The 26,205-nt window shown below is 40.4% G+C and overlaps 1 protein-coding gene across 1 annotated transcript in view; it reads left to right on the top strand.

Moving 5' to 3' along the window:
- Window positions 1–26,205, top strand: part of LOC149799228 (uncharacterized) — a gene marked incomplete at its 3' end in the record, with an annotated part of 135,746 nt that overhangs the window by 747 nt on the left and 108,794 nt on the right. The window lies entirely within an intron of this gene.

Raw genomic sequence — 26,205 nt, 5'->3', positions numbered from 1 at the left:
CAAGTGTATCCTCAGGAACAATATCCATTAGCAAATTCAGGTGTGTCATCAGGGACAACATCCATAAACAAAGTCAAGCTTGTCGTCAGGGACAACATCCATAAACAAAATCATGTTTATCCTCAGGAATAATATCCATAAACAAAGTCAAGGTTGTCGTCAGCGAAAACATCCATAAAAAAGTCAAGTGCAAAATCTTCAAAATTTTTACGTCTAGCATTAAATTTCTTGATAGAAAAATATTGTGAGATTTAATTTTAGATACCTTTTCGCTTTACAGTCAAACGCTTTTATATATATAGAAAGAATAATAACAGTTTTATAAGTGGTGATCAGCCAGAAAGGTTGATCAAGATTACGATAATCTCAGAAAAACCATACTGATTGAAGCGTTCACGAATTGCAAGCATAGTGATGTGAAAACCTCACTTGATGAGTGAAAAGGAATTATGCTTGAAAACCTAATGATCATTATTCTTTGATTAACAGTCCGTTTGTCAGTATGTTTTCCTCTCAGCAGTTATTTCGTAACAAAATCGTATAAGTCTCATATGAATGATTCTAAATCTCAATACGGCACAACTCTGAGAAATCAAACTTCTCATAAGACTGAACGGAAATCCTTACCTCTTCCTACGACCAAAGACTTACAAAAATGGTACTAACAGCTGCCTTGCTTGGCGCTCAGCATTAAGAGGTTAGTGTTAGGACTGGTCGGCCTGGTGTCAGGATAATGTGACTGGGTGGAACATCATGCTACATGTCTGCGGCATGATGCCTCAGTGCCAGACATCACTATAAACTGTCACATTGCAGACATCGTAGCGATATGACTGAACATTGTTAAAGCTACGTTAAAAATCTAAATCACACACACGCACACACCTCTTCCTACGTTCGCTTATTGCAAGAAGAAGGGCATGTCAATTTCTGATCGCTGCAGGTTTAAAAATAAGCAAGAGAATAAAGACAGAGCTATTCCATATGCTCTAATTTCAAAGTGGTCAAGGTCACGGTCTTGTACTGAAAGAAATAAATTGGTTAGGTCTGAGAAATCCCAGACTGATTTTATTTTGGAGAATTATGAACCATTCATGTTGAAATGTTCTATGTCACGTATTGCCATTCGGCCTATCCTATTCCTCATAATATCTTAATTGACACAAAAGCTTATCACAATGGACAAGAACATTAATAAAGCTGCACTCTACTCCCTGAACAAAACCCCTTTCATCAGAAGATCTTTCAGACCAAGGCAAAGTCCCTGATTTGGCGAATTAAAGACCATACTTAAAAGTGGATCTGATGTTTCTGACTAAAGCAAAGTACCTGATTTGGTGAATTAAAGACCATACTTAAAAGTGGATCTGATGTTTCTGACTAAAGCAAAGTCCCTGGTTTGGCAAATTAAAGACCATACTTAAAAGTGGATCAGATGTTTCAGACCAAGGTAAAGTCCCTGATTTGGCAAATTAAAAACCATTCTTAAAAGTGGACCAGACCAAGGCAAAGTCCATGATTTGGCAAATCAAAGACCATACTTAAAAGTGGATAAGACCATGGCAAAGTCCCTGATTTGGCAAATTAAAGACCATACTTAAAAGCGGATCAGATGTTTCAGACCAAGGCAAAGTCCATAATTTGGCAAATTAAAGACCATACTTAAAAGTGGACCATCATTCAGATCCAAATTTCAATCAATTATTTAAAATTTACTTTTACGCAGCTGATAAAGGGGATGGTGGATTATTGATTCAAGATGAAAATGATGTGGATCATCCTGTATATTATTTTTCTAAAACATATGTGACACAACTAACATCAACCGATGCTCGTTTTAGCTCTTTAATGTGTTGTAATTATCATTCATCGGATTATCGTATAGCGTGTCAGATTTATCGGGATCGAATCCCTCCCCCGCCCACAAAGTGATTTTGATGTTTCTCTCTTTATTCTCTTTATTTCACTTGACACATATTGACAGGGAATCCTTTCTTGGATAAAGTTATAAACCGATAAATATAATATGAACGTCTATATCCAATCCAGCATTTAGTCATGCAAACATATTAACTAAGGAGACACCGTCGTCAGATTTGACATTACTTCTTTCTAAAGGTTTTTTGGAAATGAACTGTCATCAGATTTGTACAGAATGAAATATAATTGCACCGATGTATATAATGAGAATATGAATCATTGTCCAGTGATACTCTACTGTACAAATGAAATCGTCCAGTTATACTCTACTGTACAAATGAAATCGTCCAGTGATACACTACTGTACAAATGAAATCGTCCAGTGATACTCTACTGTACAAATGAAATCGTCCAGTGATACTCTACTGTACAAATGAAATCGTCCAGTGATACTCACTGTATAAATGAAATCGTCCAGTGATACTCTACTGTACAAATGAAATCGTCCAGTGATACACTACTGTACAAATGAAATCGTCCAGTGATACTCTACTGTACAAATGAAATCGTCCAGTGATATTCTACTGTACAAATGAAATCGTCCAGTGATACACTACTGTACACGTGAAAGCGGTTTTTCAAAAGCCATAATTACGGAACATGTAGTTTCACGCATAGATGGTGGTAGACAAATATGTTTTTAAGGTAAATTTACTCAAATGTGGAATGGCTGCTAAAATTTGATTGAATTTCCACGAGCTTCATTGGGACTATTTATGATATGCATTTCAAGTCGAGATGTTTTCTTTCTTTAAAATGATCTCATAAGTTTTGGCCATGCTGATTTAAACATTAGCCATTACTTTCATTTATCATGAAAGGATTTTTCACCACAAAAGGTGATATATAATTGTGCTATAGCCTTCAACGTATACAGTGTAAAAGTAAAAGTTACCCGTGTGTTTCTTAGTTTCACGGTATATCATGGGTACCCCAAAGTTAAATAAATTCGTTCTGACTTTATTCCAGTTTCTCAAAGCCTCAACACAAGTTCGACAAACCGTATGTGCAGCAAATGACTTTTCTCGATTTCCAAGTTTCATTCCAATATATGCATGGTCCATTTTCTTGACAAAATCTGTGATCTTCTGTCTTTGTTTCTGCATCATAGAACTACCACAAATATAGCAGAATATGGCAGGGTTATTTATACCACCCCTGGTTTCCATGTTGAACAAGTCGGAAAAAAGACAACTACACAATTATGCATCATGTGTACATATAATGGTTTATTCACTACATGTATATGCAGATACGATATATATGTATATGAATACATTTTAATATTTAACTCTTTGACCGACAAGGCTGTCTATGTAATAATAAGACAGTAATTGTAACGGAATTGTGATAAAGAACTGATGCATATAAATATTGCCGTTGGTTTCTTACGTTCGGTATCTTTGGGCATATGCGTTTGCCCTTGACAGCCAAAGAGTGAAATATATGGTATTATTGCTGGCTGGAACAACCCTTAGGATTTTCAAAAACTATTCTTAAAAGCTACAAGGAAGTTTCTTCAGGAACACGCATATGTATATCTATATACCATGCATAAAAAAATTGAGTGAGTATTGTCAGGAAAACTGTACTAGACAGCACAGCTGAACTGATAAAATTCTCAGTTGTGCATGTTGCAACATCAGATAAGTTTCGTACTTATCATAATCGTATTTTAACATATTTTGCATACCATGTCAGTATAATAAAAGGCCACATTTAAATGCATATTAATGATTATAAATGTCACATCAAATTGCAGTTGAAACATTTGTCTGGTATAAGCAATTTGTCAATGTAGTAAGGAGAATAGTTATTTCAGCACACGGGAAAACTCCGGTTAGAACCACCGACCCACGAGAAGCTACTGGCAAGCTTTCTCACATACCCACATTGGCTGAATCCGAGACTCGAACCCACGCAGACAGAGATGAAATGGCAGTGATCCGTAACGGAGAGCGCTTTAGACCATTCGGCCACTCGGGGCCCCTCACTACGTGATAAAGGGTGGCATAGTGCTGTCACCATGGATTTGTACTACTGTGTTATGGGGGTTCGAGACCACTTTAGAGGAATGGGTGTTTTGGACCACTTGTTTTTAAAGCTCAATTTTGTTGGAGCTGCTGATGGTTTTCAACAACTAGGGGTTGTATTAGAGATGTGATTGTAGTATAGCGACGATGTCTCTTCCATGTTATCCATTGAGTGTTGATCGATTGGGATCTAGTGATGAGGTTAGTATTCCAGTAGTGGAATTAAGTGAAGAGGAGTCTAAGGAGTGGCTGCAGCGTGCAAAGGAGCTTACAGAGTATGCGAATAACGATTTGAGTTATGCTTCTGATATGATATATTGTGAGGAGAGTGAAGACGAGTATGAAAATGAGAAATTGGTGAGGAATATCTATAGTCATCAACGTCAGGTGCAGCGGTATAAACAGCAATACTATATAAAAAATAAGCTGAAGCGTTTTAATTTGTCAGCGCCACAGCGAGATCAGCTTTATTATTGGCTGAATAGGAAGACCCGAGTTCATTTGGTAGATCGTGTGAAATTTATAAAATCTGAGTATGTGTTCTAGCGTATGTTTCAGAGGATGGGTCTTCACCAACATGTTGTGAAATGTAAGACGGTATCTGGAAAGAGCATAGGCGGGATGAATGATAAGATTATTTCGGAGGCGTTGACATACGATGTGCTAATGGCGTCAGCGATGCAGTTGGAATAAACGAGTTGAATTGTTCAGGATAAACATACCATTTGATCAGCGATTTCTTTCCTTTGGTGGAAATGACTTTTTCAACTCTGAAGAGGTTTTGTTTTGCATTTTTCTAATTCCTGCTCGTAAAAAGAATGTATGGACTGCCCCGGAGAAATCTTTGAGCGTGCACGTGACCGGAATGGTTTTTTTGGATGGTATTGACGACGAAGACTTCTTCGGTCCTGTTAGGGGTGTATCCCTTTTCGAATGTTATTTCTCGTCTTCTAATCCTGACGTTGTCACTTACTTTGAATTTGGATTTAAAAAAGGCGTCTGTAACCTGTCGTTTTTTGGCAGCAGAAGAGGCTTCCGTGGAAGTCATTTTAATGCTGCTGTGCCAGGTGTGATTGTACTGGTCAACGATTTTCGGCAACAATCTAAGTATCGGTTGGTGTTATCGCTGGTAAATCTTTTTAACATGCAATTTTTGAGAGTTCTGTGAAACCGCTCTATGACGGCCGCTTTGATTGATCGTGTGTGCTGTACGAGATACTATTACTTTTTAAGCCAGTCTGAGATGGTTCTGTGACAAATTTCATTACCGTGATCTACTCATAGTTTATTTGGCTTTTGTCCACCTACAATGTTGTCAAACGCTTCAACGATATAACTTCCTTTGCTGTCTTTTAGAGGAACCACCCATGCGTATTTGCTGAACACATCGATCACGAAATATTTGAAATGATCGTTGTACGCTCTGTATTCTCTCATGTCGATGAGATCTGCCGACCATATATTATCTACCGTGACCGCAATGACTCTGCGCTGTGGAAAATGTTTGCGCTCTGGTTTATGCATTCTTCTGCGAGAACTTTCAGCTCCGAAAGATCTTCTGCTGACTTTTTCATTTTACCTGGCACGTCTATGCCTAATGTATGATTCGCTCTTATGATGCCACGCACATGAGCTTGGTCTACACGCTCTCTGGAATTTTGAGGTTTTTACGCCGTTGTAGGACTCTTGACCGGTCAGCGGCTAATCGTTTTCATCCAGTTGCTGTTCTAAGAGATTCCATAGTCAGATGTATTTATGTCCTGGCAACGTCCATCCGCCACGTGGTCCTGGCAGTTTTCCGATCAGCGCATGGACGTCCGCTGTGTCACCGAGAATGTGTTTCTCCCCGTAGCATTTATAGTCTCCCACGCACATATTTCTTTACACGCGAAGGTCTTCACAGCCGCAGCTCGTGTCGATGTCACAGTGCCTGCAACGACACATTTTTTATTCAGAGTCATGTCACGAAGTTACAGGAAACTATGTTTCCCGAAACTCTGTTGTCGGCAGCATAGTTGTACATAGCCTACATTTAGTGGTTTCTTGCTGCTGTGAAACTCCTGCTGATGTCGCTTTACCTGCGAAGATGTGTGATTATTTGGAACCACACACGGCACACCTCGATATGATCATGAGGCGATAATTCTTCTTGACCACCTCGATTGGTAATGATCCATCTAATTTCGATGGCGGCGGAGAATCTTTGAGTCGCTCGGAATGTTTGGAAACATCCAAGTGGAAGATGGAATGCAAGTAGATAAAATCATTCATTGAGATCTGCGTGCCCATATCTACGTATTGGTACTTCTGCATGGGTTACATCAACATCATGTACGTGCGAGAATAATTTCGAATGTCTATAGAGAAGTTGCATTCGATTTCGAGTTCTGGATGCTGCCTGAAGTTGACTCTGACTTGAATACGAAACAGATTAAGATGTTTAAACACGTGCTTGTTTCCTTCGTGATATCTACGTTGATCTGCCAGATGAAACGGCACAAACACATGTCTGGGAAGTTCATTGCCTGGATTGGTGGCGACTCTCCACCACGTGGTCCGATGGGCAGCGTCAAACTGCTAAATGTAAATGAGGTTCTGCTCAATGTAAAGTTTTTGGTGAATCTGGCCAGCGCCAGTTCCAGTTCTAGCATGTGTGCCGTCGAGAGAGTGATCTTTGGGATCCACACAGACAACCACGTCATGGTGATGCAACTACGTATCTTTTCATGCATAGCTCAACGGAATCTATTTTCAGCATCAGTGTGTGTTTGACACCTCTGAACAGCATTCAGATATCCCTGCATAAATCGAAGATGCTGCTGAGAGGAAGAACCATGCAGATCTCGTGGCGGGCATAGGTGAGAGCGCATCGAGCTGCATATCCCACGTTTTAGGCAATATTACGTTGTTGTTGTTGTTGTTGAGTTTAGCTATAGTGGCGTGCGCACAATTGTGCATGTGCCACTTTTTTCTGACTGCATTGCAGCGTGCTAGTTGTTCCTGGGGAAAGGAATGGTGCCACCTCCCCCAGGCTTTTATAGGTTAAAGGAACCCTGATAGTTTGGCCTTAATCTGTGGGTCCATAAGGTACCTTACAGTTAAATGGTTGGCTGTCATTAGTGGGAAGGAGAGCTCTGGAATGGTCCTGGTTGCTTCACATCGCTGGTTTCTTGTTGCATTTGCCTGGTGTTTCCTGGGTTTTTTATTGTTTTTTTTTTTCCTTCAAAATGTTCTAAAACGGGGTGTGTTATATGCTGTTTATAGAGGATGTTAGTAGAAATCATGTATGAAGAGAGATTTTCAGGGTTATTATGGTATTACTAGTTGAGGTGTTTACGGTGTGCTTCCTACGTTATGTTATTTATAAGTTTTTAGATATTGCCTCTTTAAGTTTTTTATTTATTAATGTTTTTAGAGATTAAATGTTATTTATACTTTATTTAGCAAGAGACCGGAGTCCTAGCCGATTACTCGGTTTGTTTTGTTCCTAAGTCCTGCTGAGTCTATGAATTTATTTATATTTTTATATGCTAATTGTTTATTTTTATTAGAGTCCATAAGTAACTCTGGGTATGTGTGTGGTGATCCAATCTCTTTTTGGTTTTTGATAAATATTTATCTAGCGGGTTGATATTTTGGGCATATATTGAATACGTGGTGTAGATCTTCGGTGGTGTGGCACTTAAAGCAGTTAATGTTTGCTGGTTTGGGTCCTATAAACCTTCCAAAACTGCTTGCTAATTTAGTTTTTCCAGTTATTATCCTGTTTATCGTTTTCTGTTCTAAATAGGTATGTTCCTATCTACGGTTTTTTGGGTTTCATGGTGCTTTTCACCTTTTGTGGAGGAGTTCCAAAAATCTTGCCATTTTTGGTCTATATATGTTTGTGCGAAGCTTAGTACTTCTGTAGAGCTATAGTTAAGCTTGATAGAGTTTTGATCTCCTAGTTTGGTAGGTGCAAATTTGTCTGCTGTTTCGTTGCCAGAGATTCCAATGTGCGACGGTATCCACATGAGCTCTAATTGATGTGCTGTGGTGATATCGTCGATTAATTGGCATGCTCTGTCGAGGAATTGTTCCCTAAAGTGTGTATTGAGATTTTGGATCGATTGTTTCAAGCTTAGGGAATCGCTTATAATGACTGCTTTAGGTATTTGGTTGTCTTTGATCCATTGTAGTGATTCAAGTATAGCCCAGAATTCAGTGGTGTAAATGGAAAAATAGTCAGGTAATCTGGATCCCGTTTGTATATTGAATTCAGGGATGACTAATGTTGCTGCTGTTCTTGGTGGGTTGTTTGTTTTTGATCCATCGATATATATTTTTAACATAGTCCGGTTATTTTTGGTTGATTTCGTTTACCAGTACAGGTTTAAGTACAAGTTTTCTTGTCCTTCTTTATTGCCTAATTTGGTAGCTTCAGTGTTAATCATTGGTGGTTTTTGTAACCATGGTGATTTGTTCTGGTCTGTATTGTTTGTTACCTGTTTTTTTAGAAGAGGTATCTTTTCTCTTAGTTCAAGGATTATTTTGCCACTTGGTGTGGTGGGTATGATTTTGGGTTTTGAAGACAACTTTACACTTGTTTATAACTATTTTGGTGGGATGGGTGGGTATCTAACCGAATGGAGTATCGGAGGAGCAGTTCTTGCCTACGTAATTTTAAGGGTAGTTCTCCTGTTAGTGTTTGTAGTTCTTCTAATGATCTTGAGGGGAGTGTTCATGTGCATAATAATATGACTTTCTCTGGATAGTGTCAAGTTTTTGTAGTACAGGTTGCTTAGCCGAGTTATATGCTTGGCAACCGTAATCCAGTTTTGATCTAATTAGGGTTTTATATATCGTGAGGAGGATTTCCTGGTTGGATCTCCAGTCAGTCCCTGTGATGTTCCTGAGTAAATTGAGATCTTTGTTACAATTCTGGGTGAGTTGTTCAATGTGCGGTTTCCATGTGAGGTGGTTGTCAAAGAACATTCCTAGGAATTTTACTACTGTTACGTATTTGATTAATTGATTTTGTATATAGAAGTCTGGATAGACTAGGTTGTTATTTCGTTTGGGCGTGAATATGATTGCCACAGTTTTTTCATGAGATATTTTGAAACCCCATTTGTCCGCCCATCTCCCTATGTTGTCTAGGCTCTTCTTGATTTCTTTAACTACTGTTTTATTGGCAGGATTTCTATTTCTCCATATGCCACTATCATCTGCAAATTGTGACAAGTTTATTTTTGTGGAGGCTGCATTGATGTCAAGGTCGTTTACCATTAGGTTAAATAGTAGGGGACTTATTACATTGCCTTGCGGTGTTCCATTTTCAAGTGAAAATTCTTCCGAATGGGTGTTGCCTATTCTTGTGGTAATTTTCCGGCCTGTGAGGAAATCGCCAATCCAGTTGTACAAGCATCCAGTTATTCCAAATTGGTTTAATTTGGTCATTAGTCCATTGGTCCATACAAAGTCGAACGCTTTTTCTAGGTCTAGAAAAACCGCTTTGAGGTTGCGATCAGTTTTCCTATGTGCATTAAAAGCGAGTTTGATGTATGTTTCCAATCTGAGAAGTTGGTCAGTGGTGGACCGTTTGTTCCGAAAGCCACATTGATTTATGGAGGGTAGGTTATTGGTTTCTAGGTGGTGTTTTAACCTATTTGCGATTATTGTCTCCATTATTTTGCAAATATTGTTTGTAAGGGAGATGGGTCGGTACGAATTTATGTTGTTGGGATCTTTACCTAGCTTGGGGATTGGTATTACTATGGCCTGTTTCCATTTGGTGGGTAGTTGGCCTTTATCCCATATCCTATTAAAGAGTTTGATTTTGGCTATTGTTATATTGATAGGTAGCTTTTTTTAAATTATAGATAATGTAACCTAACTGATCCTTACCAGGGGATGTTTCGTTTTTCTATCGTAGGGCTCTCTCCTATTCATGTACTGTGATGTCGCTATTTAGGTGAGATTCTTTTGTTCCTTGCTCTTGAAACATTTGAGGTTGGGTTTCATCCATTTTTTGTGTTCTTGAAAGATTCTGGTGTGATTATTGTTGTTACTCATGTTCGAAAAATGCTTCTCCTAGGAGGTCTGCCTTATCTTTATTTGTTATGGCATTTTTAATTTTTGGGGCTGAGATAGTTGCTTTCCGTTTTATGGCTTTTATCTTGTCCCATATCTGTTTGAGTTTGATTTTAGATTCAGTTTAGAGCAAAAGGTTAGCCATAAAATAATTTTAGCAGTTTTTATAGTTTGTTTTAGTGCTTTTTCTTTTTCTTTATATTGCTGGAAGTAGATAGAATTTTTGGTGCATTTATATTTATTTAAGGCCCTTTTGGTCTTTATGTGCTATAGTGCACTGTTTAGTCCACCATGGTACAGGGATTTTATTTTGGATATTAGTTGTCTCTGGGATGCATCGGTTAGCTGCCTCTATAATTGTGTCTGTTATGTTGTCATAATACATGTCAATATTTGGGCTTTCTAAGTTATCTGGATTTACTCTAGCTAGTAATAATTGGAATTGGTCCCAGTGTGCCTGTTGGTACCTCCATTTAGGTGGGGTTTCGTTTGGAATATGTTGAGTTTTTGTTTGAATATTGATTGTGATGGGGAAATGGTCACTTCCTAACGTATCTTTTTGATCCACCCACCAATTTGTGATTTGAGCCAATTTTAGGGTAGTGATGGTTAGGTCTATGGGTGAGAGAGTGCCATCCTCAGGGTTTAATCTAGTGTTCGACCCGTCATTTAAGATGACCAGATTGTTCTCAATTATCCATTTTTCAACTATTTTCCCTCTTTGATCTTTCTTTTTACCTCCCCATAATTCACTGTGTGCGTTGAAGTCGCCACAGATAAATATATTGTTTCGTTGTTATTAGTAATTGCTCTTAGTGAGATTAGGTTGGTAGGGCAGAAGGTACCCCCCGGGTCGTATGCATTTATTATTTGAATGTTTGTGGTTCCTATATTTATCATTACTGAGATTATTTCTATGCTATTATTGATGTTTAGGTTAGGGGGTACTTCTATTATTTCATAGCAGATTAGTGTATCTATCAAAAAAATTGCTAGTCCACCCCCTTTCTGCCCCTTGGGTATGTTTTTAAAGGTTCCCTGGGTATAGCCTTGTAGTTTGGGCAGGCGTTTGTGTTCTTGTGTTATGAGGGTTTCCTGTAGGCAGATTACGTCTGGTTTTACGGCCGTATTATTCGGTTTGTTCTGCAGTTCTGATAGGTTTTTAAAGATTCCTCTGCAGTTCCATTGCCAGATGGTGATTTTATTATTTTTTGTACTATCCATTTTTGACGTTGTCTTTATCTGTTAGTCTTGTGGTCCAATCAGCTAGTATGGTGAAAATGGTTTTGAGGGTTCTCATTATGATACTGAGATCTTGTAAAAGGGATCCTGTTGATAGGTTCATTACTTCCTGTATTAATTCTGTGTTGGGGTGTGTTTTAGGTTTGGGATGTTTGGGGTGACAGTTTTGTATGTATGTGGAGTGTTATCAGGGTGGTCTTGGTTTGTTACAATTTGGGTTGTAGTTTTTGGTTCTTTTGTTTCCTGATTCGAGTGAATGTTTTGTGGTGCAACGTTTTCTCTTCTGATTCTGTGTGGAGAGTTTTGGTGCTCATTGATTATTTCAGAGGTAGATTTTGGTGTGTTGGGGTTGTTTTTACAGATAATTTTCTTGGCAGAATGGTAAGTGAGGTGTTTTTCGTTCATTACGTCCACTATTTGTGTTTCTTTTATTGCAAATCTGCATTCTGCCGATCTAGGATAATGGTTTTCTTTACAGTTAACACATTTTTGTTTAGTTGTGTGGCACTTTCCTTTGTGTGGACCTCCGCAGTACTTACATGTTGGTTTGAATCTGCATCTGAAGGCATAGTGTCTCCAGTGCAGGCATTTGGTGAAAAATCTTCGCCCATTTATGTAGTTTACCAGCTTACTATATACTCCTGACTGTCCTACTTTTATTATTGAGGGATTGGCTCGGTAGCCTCTATAACTGCTTTGTTTGTTTCTTGTCCCTTGTAATTTTTTAAACGATAGACTTTGGTGGTCAGTGTTCCATTTGCTGTGAGTTTATGAAGTAGGAGTTCATTGATTATGTCCTTGTTGTATCCGTTTAGTGCTATTACGTTTGTAAAGATAGTGGTTTATTGGGTTCAGCCAGATTAGTCGTGGTTACACTGTGTTTGGAGTTCGAAGTTACTCGTGTTTTCCTTTGAATGCTATGGTGTCTCTCTACTTTGATCTTTATTGGCCTATAGTTTCAATTTGGATGAATGTTTCCACCTGTTGAATTGTGCTGCATTGGACAATCAGGTAGTTTCGCCTTGGTCTTGGTCAGTTTTAATTGTCCAGTGTGAATTTTGGCCAGTGCTGTCATAATACTATTGGTACTTAGACTAGTAATTCTGTTGCACCTGCTGCTTATGTATATGGTGTGTTCGATGGAATGATGATTGTGAATTTTGTTTTGGGGTTTCTGTTGTTGTTTCATTTCCTCTTTTCAGTTAACCTTACTTGTGGGTGGGTGGTTGTTTTGGGGTTTTAGCGGGCCCTTGCCTTTACTTAGGTATGTGTTTTGGGGTTTTGGGGTTGTTTGGGGTCTTTGGGTTGCCTTATTAGTGATGCTTCTGGGAAGTTTGGTAGTGTCTAATTCATTGGATTTGTTCCCATAGGTTGGTGATTCCTTTGCTGTTATTATCCCAGATGGTCGAGGAGTTTGGCTTGAGTGTATAGTTTCTTTCGTAATGTTTTGATTTATTGTTTTTTGCTTGATTTCCTGTTGTTGGTTTGTTTGCATGTTTCTAGGATTGGTTATTTCATTTTTGGTGAATTTTTGGGTGCTAGTTATGGTTATGTGGTCTAATTGTGGGGAGTTTAAGGTAAGTAGGTTACTGTTATATCTTCATTTGTGTGTGGTTTTTCAGCTTCCTTGAAGAGGATTGGCGATAGTATTGGCATTGTATTTATGTTGTTCCCTGGAGTGTAGTTTTGTATTTCTAGTAGTTTCTGTTGGTGGTGTGGGGGTGTTCGTTATGTCTGCTGGTCTGTGGTTTGTTTGGTCTGTGTTTGTGACTAGAATTTGGGGTCCCAGTGTGATGTTGGTTGAATTGGAATTTGCTGTTGTTGGTACGACTTGCGTTAATCTTGCTTATTTTGCATGCTTTATTGGTGCTGTTTGGAGCTGTGATACATCCATTATTTTTATTGATAGGGTTGTTTGGTGGCTTGTGTGTTTGCGTGTTTGGATTGAATAGAGCCATTTGTTTGGACCTAGTTTGCATTCTTCTACTTAAATATTACGTGCACAATTGAAATTGGCTCTGAAATTGTTTCCGTTGAGCGCATCCGTACTGCTCACAGCAGCCACTTAAGCATGTCCACAACGGCAGAAAATTCGGTACTATCAGCAGCTCCAGTAGTGGTATCTTTGAACCAACATGTGTTGCTGAAGCTCAATCTCATGTACAGTATGATCAGATTCAGGATCGTGCTAGCATGGTGTAAGTAGCCATTGATTTATTCCACAGTTTGATTGTCCAGCTGGTATTGCGCTGACTTGAATAACGACCACTCGTTCTTTTACAGGGTGACCTGTACATCTTCTGTATAGTCTGCTTCACTGCCAGCAGGTTGTATTTTTCCTAAGACTTCCAGAAAGGCTTCATGGCGAAGCAAGTGCACATTTTCGTCTCGCGTCTCGATTTTACGATGGATACTAGAATTGAGATTGGTGATGTTCGTGTCCTGGTATTCGACGTAATCGTATTCGGTCGTCGAGTCGTCAATGGAGGTGTCATCGTTCATACGAAGGTAATTGGGACTAAACCACGAATACATGACTACGTTATGCTATTTTACAAGTGTTTTATAAAATAACACAGTTATAAAATAACACCATAATTATTAAAAGGCATTCTATTTCTTTTTGCTACAATATTTTTAATACATAACCGGATATGATGGTACCAAGAGAGGGTGGTACACGGAAAATTTTCTCCAGTTCCTGTAACATTCTTTTAGATCGTGGGCTGAGGACCGATGCCATTTTCTTAAGAGCCTGCTTGGCCTGTTTGTAAAGATCTGACAGCTGGCCTGGCAATTCCTGTGACTCAACGGAGTCATAGCTGTTGGAGTGGCCAGCGACGGTGGCATCATTTTGCTAGCTATTTTTTTGTCACACGGCCGTTGAGCAGCAGAGGCCGCTCTGGTTACTTCAGCTTCCCCCGCCTTGAGGGCAGGAAAATCCCTGTAAGAGCGGCTCTCACCAAGGAAAACAGTAGATAAAAGCCACCTATGATTCTACATCGCTGTACGCGTGATCTCTCAAGGTTGCTTATTTTATCTCCGAACAGATCTCCGTGGAGATTTCGGTATCGCCCTTGCGAGATCGTGATCGTTTGTCGCTGAGCTGAGGCTCAGTAAGAAAACTGATTGTTGCTCGTGGTGAGGTTAAAGAAGCTGTCCCATATTTCTGCAGAGGTCAGTGCGATCTCGTACGATGGCTGTTGGTCTAATTAAAGCGGGGACGTGACCGAACGTGAATCCAGCAACAGCGTGGTATCGCTGAGAGTCATGTGTGCTTCACAAGGTTTCTGAATTCTATTTAAGTTTCTGTGACTAAAGTGTATTTGAGTTAAATCAGGTACTCGTACAGAATCTGATACTGATCCGACGTCACCAGCTGGTTATCAAGAAGCCGATTAATGATATCCACCATTTCGTTACCGATTTTCACGCCGACATTTCCCACTTGTTTAGAAGCGATCAGCAATTTAACGGTGAGACGATCTCGGCTCAATATTTGTAGTAGAGGATACTTGCTCCACATCTGCCTTGTCCTTCTATTTCAGATTCATCGCCTCCCTTTGGTTCTGAAAGCCATGATTTAATTTTACCAGTTATACCTTCTTGTTGCTGTTGTTGCGATTATTGTACAGTCTGATGTTATTTACGACGCTGCTGCTGCTGAAGATAATATTTTTTCCTTTCCTCAACATGTTTAGTAAGATTCTTGCTGATGTATCTTCAACTATTTCTTCCATTTTCAGTGTCTTCGTTGTCGAGTCCTGAAAACAGTACAAATTATCCCTTGTTAAGTTGTTTTTAGGCACATCGTAGTACGATTAAGATAAATGCTTTTCAGCGCTTGGTTCTCGAGAACGAAAAATACTACCAGATGAGTTCCATGTTCTCTCAACCTATCTTAATATCTTCTAACACGATGATCTTATGCCTGTCAGAATCAAGTTCTTCTATGAGTTGTATCTGATCCGGATCTGCTACGGTAAAACGTCTCTTTCAAGCTAATCTCCGAACACGTGTATGTACTGTAATTGTTCTGGCAAGGATTGAGAGTGCAAATGATCACGCGATCATTCATCAATATGTTTTCAGGAGCATTTAAAGAGACGATTCGTTTTCCCACGACCGGTCAAAACCATCGACGGCATCGTGCACGGCATCATCGCGGAGCTGCATCCAAGCCTCGTGGAAGTGATTGTGAAAACCGGATCATTAAACAACGACGGTTAGATCTAAAGGAAGACGATGCCGCGCACCGAAAAGATCAAGAGTGCATGAACAAGGTCGTCTCACGAACGATTTCGCGGCAATCGAACACTGAACTGTGCCATCGACAAACGTAACTTTTCTAACAGGTCGGCTTGCAGTACGAGGACGTGGAGATCATCACGGGTGTTTGGCGCTCGATGTTCTATCTGGGAACGCTCCTTACGATTATACAGTTGTTCCCGAACCATGGATGTTTGAAAACAAGAAGGCCATGGTAGCACTTTTTAAAGTGTTCACGTGTATCGTGCATGGCAAAATCAATCCAGATATCGCTGGTGGTGCTAAATCTTACCACGTGTCTTAAAAAAACAATGGGTGAACTCGTTTCCTCGCACAATCGCGTCATGCTTAATCTTCGCCAGAAACCTGTCAAACACCACTGATTTTTTTATTCGGCTGGTGGTTCCCAATTTTTCGTAATAATATTTAGTCGCTTTGATCTTTCGACCACCGCAGCGTTGACAAACCTGGTGCTGACTTCGAACACCTTCCTGGCAGTCCAGGCAGAGTTTAAGTCCCATTGCGATGAGGGCATTATGCTGCAAGCAATGCTCTCTTAAGCATGCTTTGTTTAACTTTTCCGTGCTTAACTGATGTAACCACACGCACCTGTTGGATCCACGAAGAGGAATTTTATAACAAGCAGTTAAGAAAACAGTCTGCCTGATACCAACAAAACTACCGGTATCATGTTTTCAGCTGCGGTCAAAGAAGTTTCTAAATTGGAATCAATCAACTATGGACTCTCCATCAACTTTTCTGGACTCAAAGCGGTTGATAAAACAGTTCGTGGTCTATCACATGCTAATCTCCAAAAACATCCTCACAACACTATCACTAAACCCATTTCGTGTAAATCAAAGACTTCAGTCGGTTATGCTGATCTAGGTATACGCAACATAAGAATCATGGATTTTTATGTTATAGTTGCTTACAATGCTTTCCTCAACCACAAAAACTACACAACCACGTATCGTCGGGATACTGTCAAGAACTGCAAACCGTTCAGATGCAACGCGATAGAACACTACTGTTTGAACACAACTACAAACAATACCCACATAAGTTTCATACCAACTTTGACAAGGAATAGATTCTTGAAAGGTACAAGGACCCTCACCTGAATGAGACCATTCTGTTACCCACGTGGAACAAAATACATGTCCCGTGCGCGATCGGCTATAAATCATGCTGTTTGATCGATGAAATTTTGACTTCATCGTATTGTCATCATCGCGGGGAGGATTGCCTTCTGTGGCTCTTTGAATAACTTCTGGCTGAATGGAAACGCATCAACGACATCCGAAAAAATTCAGTGAAAAAAAGCTCATTCAATCCACAAAAACTGCCACGAACAAAAACGTTCAACGATGCCACATCTGCGAAGAGTACTTTAAGCCGCGTGATAAAAAAGTCAGAGATCATAGCCAGCATCAGTTCGATGTTGACAGACATGTGAATCCGTAAGACCGTAGCACTGATTTCGTAGAGATATTCGGGTGATGCAAGATCTCGTCCATCACAAAGACCTTGTCGTCGCAAGACATTCTCTCTATATTTCTGGTCATACATCTTTTTGAATCGGCTGAGTGTCGTACACTGATTGCCTACCATGTCCACGATGAGATAGTCCATGGTTCACATTTCGCTGATCAGTAACGCCATTTCAAATGGAGGTCCAATCGGATACGAATTGATATTATTGAGCATTTTCTGATAGGCCAGCATAGCGTACTTGATGGTATTTGTTTTGGCCTCCAAGCGCTGCTTGAGACACTGCATCAGAGTCTGCATGGCTAGTCCAGCTCCGGACAAAATCAACATCATCGGATTAGTCATCGCTCTAATGGAAACGACCTTCCTTTATGCGATACGTTCGCACGTGCCTCACCGACAGATAAGATCGATAAAGGTCGTTTCCATCGCCTGTGAGGCTCCTTACCCGCCTTTCTCACATCATTTAACCTCGCATGCACTCCAGTGGTCTGCTTCAGAACATGATTTTCCTGGGTAGCATAAGACAGGAGGTCTATACGTATCGTCAAACAGCAACTGGTACAACTCCGCTGCGATGCGCACAATGTCTGACATGTTCTATATGAGATCATCAAGAGTAAAATCTGAAGATAACTGAAGCCGGGAAAGGCAGGTTCTGCAGTGAGGGCTGTAAACTTAAACGTAGAGTATTTTGTGTACGTTCGTACAGCTGCAAGGAAAATTTCGAGCATGGTAGATCATATCTCAGCTGTAATGGTTTATAAGATATCTGAGGTAGTATCGGGTTTAACACCATCAAGCCTCTATATAAGAATTCTTTCACTGCCACTACTTCTTCCTTTGCCCCTAAATTTCTATATCGCCACGGCTTCAGTCAGTTCTCTCTGCAGCCAAACATTAGAAGTGAATCCGTTGAGTACTTAATCATTTCCAGTGCCAGTGACTGATGCCAGATGGTTTGAAAAAACCATATAGGCCATGAAGGACGCTGTGTATTCAAAATGACGCTGAACGACGATGCCACATCGATCATCCGTGTTTCCAGAGAGAATGGGTACGTATCCCACGTTGCTTCTGTTACGACGCGTATCTCCATACATTTTGTTGTTGGCTGCATTTGGATAATCCGTCACGGATAGTTTAGCTTCCGCTACCGCAGTGATTGTCCTTGTAAGGGTTCCACCTGCTGAGTATAATTCAGTGCTTCAAAACAAGCTTAGCTGGCCACACGAAATTGTTTGAATCGTATCGGTGATAGGCCAAGTAGTGGGAAGTCCATACAACGTTTGGTTGTGCATCCTGGCTGTTCGGTTTAAAACAACTTGACTATCGTTGACATCCATCAGATCTTTGTAATTGGAGTTATTGATACGAAATTCTTCTATAGTTTGAACTGTGATGGGCGTCTAATTGCCACTCTCATCTCGATCGACCCAGATAGAATGATCAAAAGTGCCAAGATGATAGACCAAGGTTTCTCTCGTATCACCGACGTCAATCGCTCCCCATCAACTGCTTGATCGCTCAGGGATCCTTGTCTTATGTTGGCTCTGTCTCCGACGTAATTTATTCCACCTTGATTAATGTTCTTTCAGGCTCACACATGCAACTTTGTCCCAATCCCTTCATTTACTAATGCATCATCAAAACGTACGCAATCTCGGAAATTAACATGTGGCTGAACGATCAGTCCGGAAATGCCGTTGATAACAATAACGTGTAATTTATTTTCTTCCGTACGAGCAATCCTTTCAGGCATCGTCTCCAAAGCTGCTCCAATCACTAGCAAGGCCACCGAAGCGGGAGCCACCGAAGAATCCTCTGCGGCGGAAACAGCGGTAGGACATATAATAGCCAGCAAAAATCAATTCCACTCCGTTGGCGGCAATGCCGTCTGCTGTGGAGGAGATGCCAGTCTCCAGAGAGGCGAACCAGGCTCTTCAAAAACCGGCTAGGGTCCTCACCGAGCGATCCGAAAGAATTTTACAAGACCTGGACAGAAAGGTCAACACACCTGCACAGAGCACACCGTCTGTTGGAGCCATTATGTCCGTGTATGGCTTAAAACAGTTATGGTAATTTTTCATCACACTATTATTGCATAGCATCATGTACTCGAGATTCACTCCCGATTATCTCCTTCGCAACGACAATAGTCCCTTGAACGACTCCACCACACAGTCGAGTACGTGGAATAATAAGACACCAACATTACTAATCTCAAAGCGAGTACTCATCGACAAATAGAGACGCGTGACGACGACGAGTACCTGTTTCCTCATAAGGCCTTTCTTGAATTCCGAGGGAAAAATAGTGCGAGTGGATAACGGTAATCCCCACGATGCTGAATCGCAGATAACGCTCCTAAATGACTGATGGTCGTTATTCAAGTTGGTACACTATCAACTGAACAATCATACCGTCGAGGAAATCAGTCTACTTACCTAAAGCAAGAACCATCATCAACTTAATCATGTACAGCGATGACTACATGCGATCATGTGTCACTAACATGTGATAGTTTAGAGATAGCAACAGGGGAGCTGCGTTGAATAACGAAATTTCTGCCAACGCGGATGTGCTTCCGGGAGCAGCTGTAGCTAACGATGCTAAGGTGACTGTAACCCTTTTTCAGAACCAATTGTGCTTTGCAGGTACTGCTCCATGCAACGTGGGATTGGTCGCATGACAGTCTCTAATGGATGCTAGCCACGAGCTCTACTTGTTGCTTCCTCTGATCAGCATATTTGGTGTATGTAGAGATATCCGTACCATCTTTAGAGGTGTCAAACACACGCTGATTCTTGAAAGAAACTCACCCGCTCAGTACATGCACAAAGCAGGTGGCGCTGAAGTTCATAGGAATTGGATAATTCACCATGACGTGGTTGTCGCTGTAGATGCCAAAAATCACACCCTCTTGAAAGCATAAGCTTGAACTGGAAACGACGTTTGCTCGATTCACCAAAAAACTGTATTTCTACCATCACCGTTGCCTTCATCAAAACCATAGCTTCCAATTTATTCGCTAAATTCCGGGCAGCCTTAGGACAGGCTGAAGCCACGCGAGCTATCACCTAAGCTACTTAAAAAGACGTGATGGGCATAGGAGCTCGTCAAACATAGCCATTGTCACCTCGTCCATGGGTTACAAAAATAAAAGAAAACAAAAAACAAGTATCAATATTTCATATAGTATCATGTCGTACGTTCCAGTCGAAGTCACTCTGTCACCAAAGCAGAAAAAGCATCGCGGCGACTCCATTTATAAAAGACCTGTCTCTGTACGACTGAAAGCCCCAGCACACCTCAGATCTGTTCGGCTAATGCTGACGTAGTTGCAAGCCACTTCCGTGGATAAAGATAAATTAGCTCAGAAAGGCCTCGTTCTGAACTGATCCGCGGCACAACTGTCCAAATAGGGAGGATTTATCGCACCTCTTCTTGCAGGCATCGCTGGAAACTTACTGCCAAGATTGCTTGGCATCGGTAACGGACTCCAAAGCCAGGTAACACGAGAGGCAAAGGCGTGAGAAAAAAGGTCTTTGATCTCGAGCATTTCTTAGCCTCTCCCTCTTTCCAAGGGGTCTTTTCCAAAGATCAACTCCTCCACAGATCAGACCTGACGATAGCTGCGTCGATTAATCTACAAAATTATTACGAGGGACAGGGCACACACTTCGTCGCCATCGTCGACGATCCTCACTCCCACGATGTCGAGCATTTCGAATCGTTTGGATTGCCTCCTCCAGAGGATGTCGGGCGCTATCTCCATACCCTACATAAAGGAGCAGTCTACATCTAATTACAACTTCAGTATGTCGATGACAGCACATGTGGATGGTACTGCGTCGACTACATCAAAAAAGGACAGGAGGGACACTCTCTCGTTAAAGTAGTTTTACAACTTTCAAAATAATATACAATCCTCAAAGCCAAAACGGAGGGTGTCGATCAAGTCACCAAAAATAATCGACACATGATCAAGTTCAAGTGCGCAGTGTGCGGTTCTAAAAAAAGCACATATCGTCACCGGTAAATCTTAGTGTCACGATTTTGTATACAAATGCACCATTATAGACACTGCGAGCTCGACACGAGCTATGAACACCTGCGGGTGGAAAGAAATATGTGCGTGAGAAACTGTAAAGGATGCGGACATCGATAAATTCTCAGAGGAGCTGTCATGTCTACGCTCTCATCGGAAAGCTTCCGCGACTTCGAGGCGGATGGACGCTTACGTAACATAAATACACAGAGACACTGAACCCCTTGGACCAACAACTGGATGAAGACAATTATGCGTTGCCAGGTCAGGAACCCTACAACGGTGTCGATGTCATCGCAATGCATCGCGAAATATGTTATAGAGATCATCCCGACGATGAAGGGGGATGTGACTGTGTTATGCTACGGGACTTAAAAGAATTCATGCCTAAAAATTTCAGAGTACGTGAAGACCAAGCTCATGTCAGCGGCGTCATTGGCACAAAACATGTTGGGAATAGTTGTAAAAACAGCAGACGAAATCGTATAGGAACTGCATAAACCCACACAAAAGCATTTTCCAAGACGCAGTCATCGCCGTAGACGTAGACGATGTATAATCACTATATTTCGTCGATATGAGAGATTGTAGCGTGTACAATGATCGTTTCCATTATATCATGCTATAGATCGACGTCTTCAGTAAATATGCTTGGGTCATTCCTCTGAGAAACAGAAAAGGAACTTCCATTCCAGAAGCACTGAATAAAATCGTAGGAGAACGAAAGCTCCGTAAACTCTGGGCATATCATGGAAGTGAAATTTTAAAAAAGACCCGTCTCAGATTGACTTAAAAAATAGCATCACCTTGTACGGCATTCATAATAATCCTCTCAAGGAATCTGTCGTCGAACGATTTAAAAGAACTCTCACAAATCGCACGTTGAAAAGATTCAGCAGCGATACTACTAATCGTTAAATAGTTAGCCTATCCTGAACAATTCATCTCGTGGATTCTCACAACTTCCTTGATTTCGATAGCGCCTCCAAAATAACTTATCCTACTCATCCGACAAGCACTTGCCAGAGACGGTCGTACAATTTTCCACATGCTCGTCAAGACCCATCTTCTCAAAGATACGCTTAAACAAATTTCTTAAATTCTATGAATTTAACATGATCCACCAACTGCACTCTAGTCACCTTTTTCAACCAGTAATAAAACTCATTTCGCTGGGGCTCTGACAATTTATTGCTGATGTAATACTTCTGATTGTAGCGCTGCACTGGACGCTGGTGACTGTGACTACGCTTCACCCACTGCTCCTCCTCCTCTTCACTATCTTCACAATAGATCATCTCTGGCACATAACTCAGATCCGTATTCGCCAACGCTATCAACTCGTTTGCACGCTTCAACCATTCCGAAGACATCTCCTCGTTTAATTCCCACTCAGGATCAGATCTCTTCTCACTCAAACCCAACTTATCTACACTCCAGGGATAACATGGAAGAGAAATCTTCGCTATACTACAAATCACGTCTCTAATACAATGAGCCAGAACACCCATTTGAGCACAGATGATGAAAATTAAGCCAGAACCCCCCCCCGAGCACTGGTGAGCCAGAACCCTCATAACACATTAGTAGAGTTCTATGGTTCTCACTCATCTAGACCTCACACATGAAAGGTGCGTCAGAACCACCATTTTTTTTCTGCTACTTATATAAACAAATTAGGACCATAAACCTTGCTTGTAAGGGGCTACCTTATTCTGCCACCGTACGGTAGCGATAATTTACACCCACAAAATGTCCAAATAAAAATGTGGTGGGAAGGGTCAGCGGCAATTGTGTATACTTCTAATTGTATTCAATTTGATACATTTAATTCGTTTTATACTTCTTGCAGGCCACTTCCCTTCCAAATGATAATACGCTGGGAAACCATCTGACTGTAATGCAGCAATATCAGTCGAATGTTATTTTAAAATAAGACGCCCAAAAATGCTGTAAAGTGGTATAACCTCTTGTTGCTAGGGTCAAGGGCGTAGTTGTATTGTAAGAAATTGACGTGTCACAGCGCCATCTGTTGTCAAAACGAGGCATTATTTTATGTTAACTTCCCTGATGCTAACTTGCAAACATGCTTAATGTTACATTATGATCATGATTTTAGAAGGTACAATCTGTCATGAAGAATGGACTATGAGAACATTTTGAAGTTATGGCGTTGCAAAGGCAAAATCTGTGCAGTGCAGAATACAATCCGCTGTTGTAACGATGTAACTTGTGTTATAGCAAGTTTATAAATAAAATATTACAACTGGTAATAACTAACATAGCATTTGTCAAACGACAAACTACATAATCAATTCAGCAGCTGGCAAACTGCAATATACAATGACGCAGAATGAAAGTAAATCTAAGCACTTACAAGCAGTCTTTACAGTTTCCATCAACGAAGGATAGAAAATTCATGACTAGAATTATGAATGTAGCACTTGCAAGCAGCCATTCAGAATAATGCAGAAGGAAAGTAGCAAGTGCGAACTGCCACGCACAGTTTGTATCAATGAAGAATACAATACATGGATAGAACTATAAAACCAGCACTTGCAAGCAACATTTACAACAAGGCATTAAGAAAGAATAGAAAATACATGCATATAATTTGGCGGTAATTCCCCTCCTTATATTTGTTGTATATGGCTGCTTATGGAATAGATAAGAGTAATGTGTAAGTGTCAGATGAGTGTAAATAGTCATGAAAACATGTCAATATGCACATATAATCACCATCGATAGCACTAAAACAAACCGTATAAAAAGTACTGCACATATGGTTCCATCTAATACATAAGGAGTTGACCTGCATAAGGAAAGGGCAATAACTCTACCAAAAGTGGTGAGTAAAGAGTGTTGTTGTTACGCGCTCTTCATGGTGACGAACATAATATTTAACAACTTTACATGCCAATATTGAAAAACTGCAGAAGTATTTGTGCTGAGGAGCTCTAGATTTTTTTTGACATTAGGCCACAGAGGCAAAGAGTCAACAGCATAATGATATTTGCATCTGTAGTTTTTTACCATAATATGTCTAAACATCCATTGGAATCAGAACAAAGCCGTGGGCTTTGTTGCGCTGATCAATTTACGAGGTTCCTGTTGGTGGTAGTTGTGGTGGGGCGCGAGATGTCTACGGTCTTTGCATTAACAGATCACCGACACCGACATCTAACCCATACCAGCGTTAGTAGCATATTCTGTTTTAAATTGGATAATAATCAACTTTTATATCTATCCGATTATACCTTGTGCGTAAATACCATTTTAAGCATCCCTGCAATAAAGGCTCAGATAGCGTTACAAACACGACAGTTTTTATCTCTGTGATCCTGATTTAAATCCTTGGTTCTAACAGTGGTCAATTCTCTTATCGCTGACCATCTATCTAGATGGTTAAAACTATGTCAGTCAAATGCATGAATGTATTTAACAAAATACCCGCTTACTGTTGCAAACGTTTTCAAACCTTCCAACAACATATGTATTGTGTGTGACTGTCTGTGTAACAGTGCAAGGCGTAATGTATAAGATGGATGTAAATTGTACAGAAAAACATTTAAGGAAAAATAGATTTGTCAAAATATGCGCTTTAAATCAATGACCAAATTATTCACTAAAAACAAACTGTGCGACAATTTGCGTGTACAATGTTCCGCACAAGGAAATGTCTTACGCACTGGACCAGCAGGACGAAAAGCAGTAACTCTAACAGAAAGTGTTGAGTAAAATGACTTATCGACATGCGCTCTTTAGAGCAATGACGGTAATATTTAGCGACCTTTCATGCCAATCCATCAAACACTGCAGTAGGAAATTTCGCCGAAGAACTCAAGATTATGTCGAGTTTAAACTAAGAAGAGATTGGGGCAACACTTCCAATACAAAATGCTAGAGCAAGCGACCTTTCAATATTCCCATAGTCAGGTAAAGACCATACTATTTGTTAACCTGCATAGAAATCCAAACGAAAGAGTGGGGCTTTTTGTGCTAATCAAATTGAGGGGGCGGGTTTGAGTTGTCTAAGGCGCTCGCCTTTACAGGTTACCGACATCTACCTCTACCTGATTATATTCAAGTCTCAGGGTCGATCGGCGTGGCTATGTGAGAAAACATGCCAGTAGCTCCCCTTGGGTCGGTGGATCGTTTCGGATATTTCTGGGTTCTTCCTAAACCATATATACTGTCTTCCATTGTATAGCTTATCCTATGCTGAAAAATGGTGGGTAACCAAAAACAAGAACGACTAATCAACTTGTGTCATACATGCTTCAAGATACAAGTAAAACATAAAATCGATTCGGCCATCGTGAATATGGGAGGCAGTCTCTCTGTAGCTGCCAGTGTTTAGTTTTTCCCATCATCTTTCTTGGTTCTTCCTCCACCAGTTATTCTGACTGCCATGTATATTCTATTATGTGAAGAAAAATGTCGTGAACCCAAAATCATCAACAATAACAACTTATAAATTTGTGTAATACACATCTCAGTCTAGAAGACAATATTATGATCAATGATGAAAAACAATTGTGGGACAGATGTCTTGATGAGGACATATTCTATTGATGACCATATTTTAAAATTGGATGGCAATGTATCAAACACCACGTGACCATTATCGCTACCGAGATGATGCCATGCTGTAAGACCAAAAGGACTAACTGGAACCATAGAAAGGAAAGTAGTTTCTCAAGACGCTTATCCCGGGTGGTTACCGTAATGTTTAATGAATTTCATATCAATCCATTTAAAACTGGAGAACCATTAGGACCAAAGTCATCCATCGTTTGAGGTTCTTGGCAAGGTTCTCCCACTGTTTCAGACAGGTACTTGAAAAAGGGCCTTCACTTCTGGTAGGTCTGGTGAGACGATACCCAGGATATATCATATGCCACTCTCCCGCTGTGTTGGCGACAACTAGCCGCTGTTAAATGCATATAACGAAACTTCATAAAACAGTTTCTCTTTAATAAAGCGGACATCTTTTGAACATAATCAGTTCGTTGTTTTTAATGCTGTCGTACACTGCATACGTGTTTCTGATTATCAGACCCC

This window comes from Sinohyriopsis cumingii, chromosome 5 (genome assembly GCF_028554795.1).
Source record: "Sinohyriopsis cumingii isolate HCF-2022 chromosome 5, ASM2855479v2, whole genome shotgun sequence".
NCBI classification, from domain to species: domain Eukaryota; kingdom Metazoa; phylum Mollusca; class Bivalvia; order Unionida; family Unionidae; genus Sinohyriopsis; species Sinohyriopsis cumingii.
This window is presented reverse-complemented; position numbering and strand designations above follow the sequence as displayed.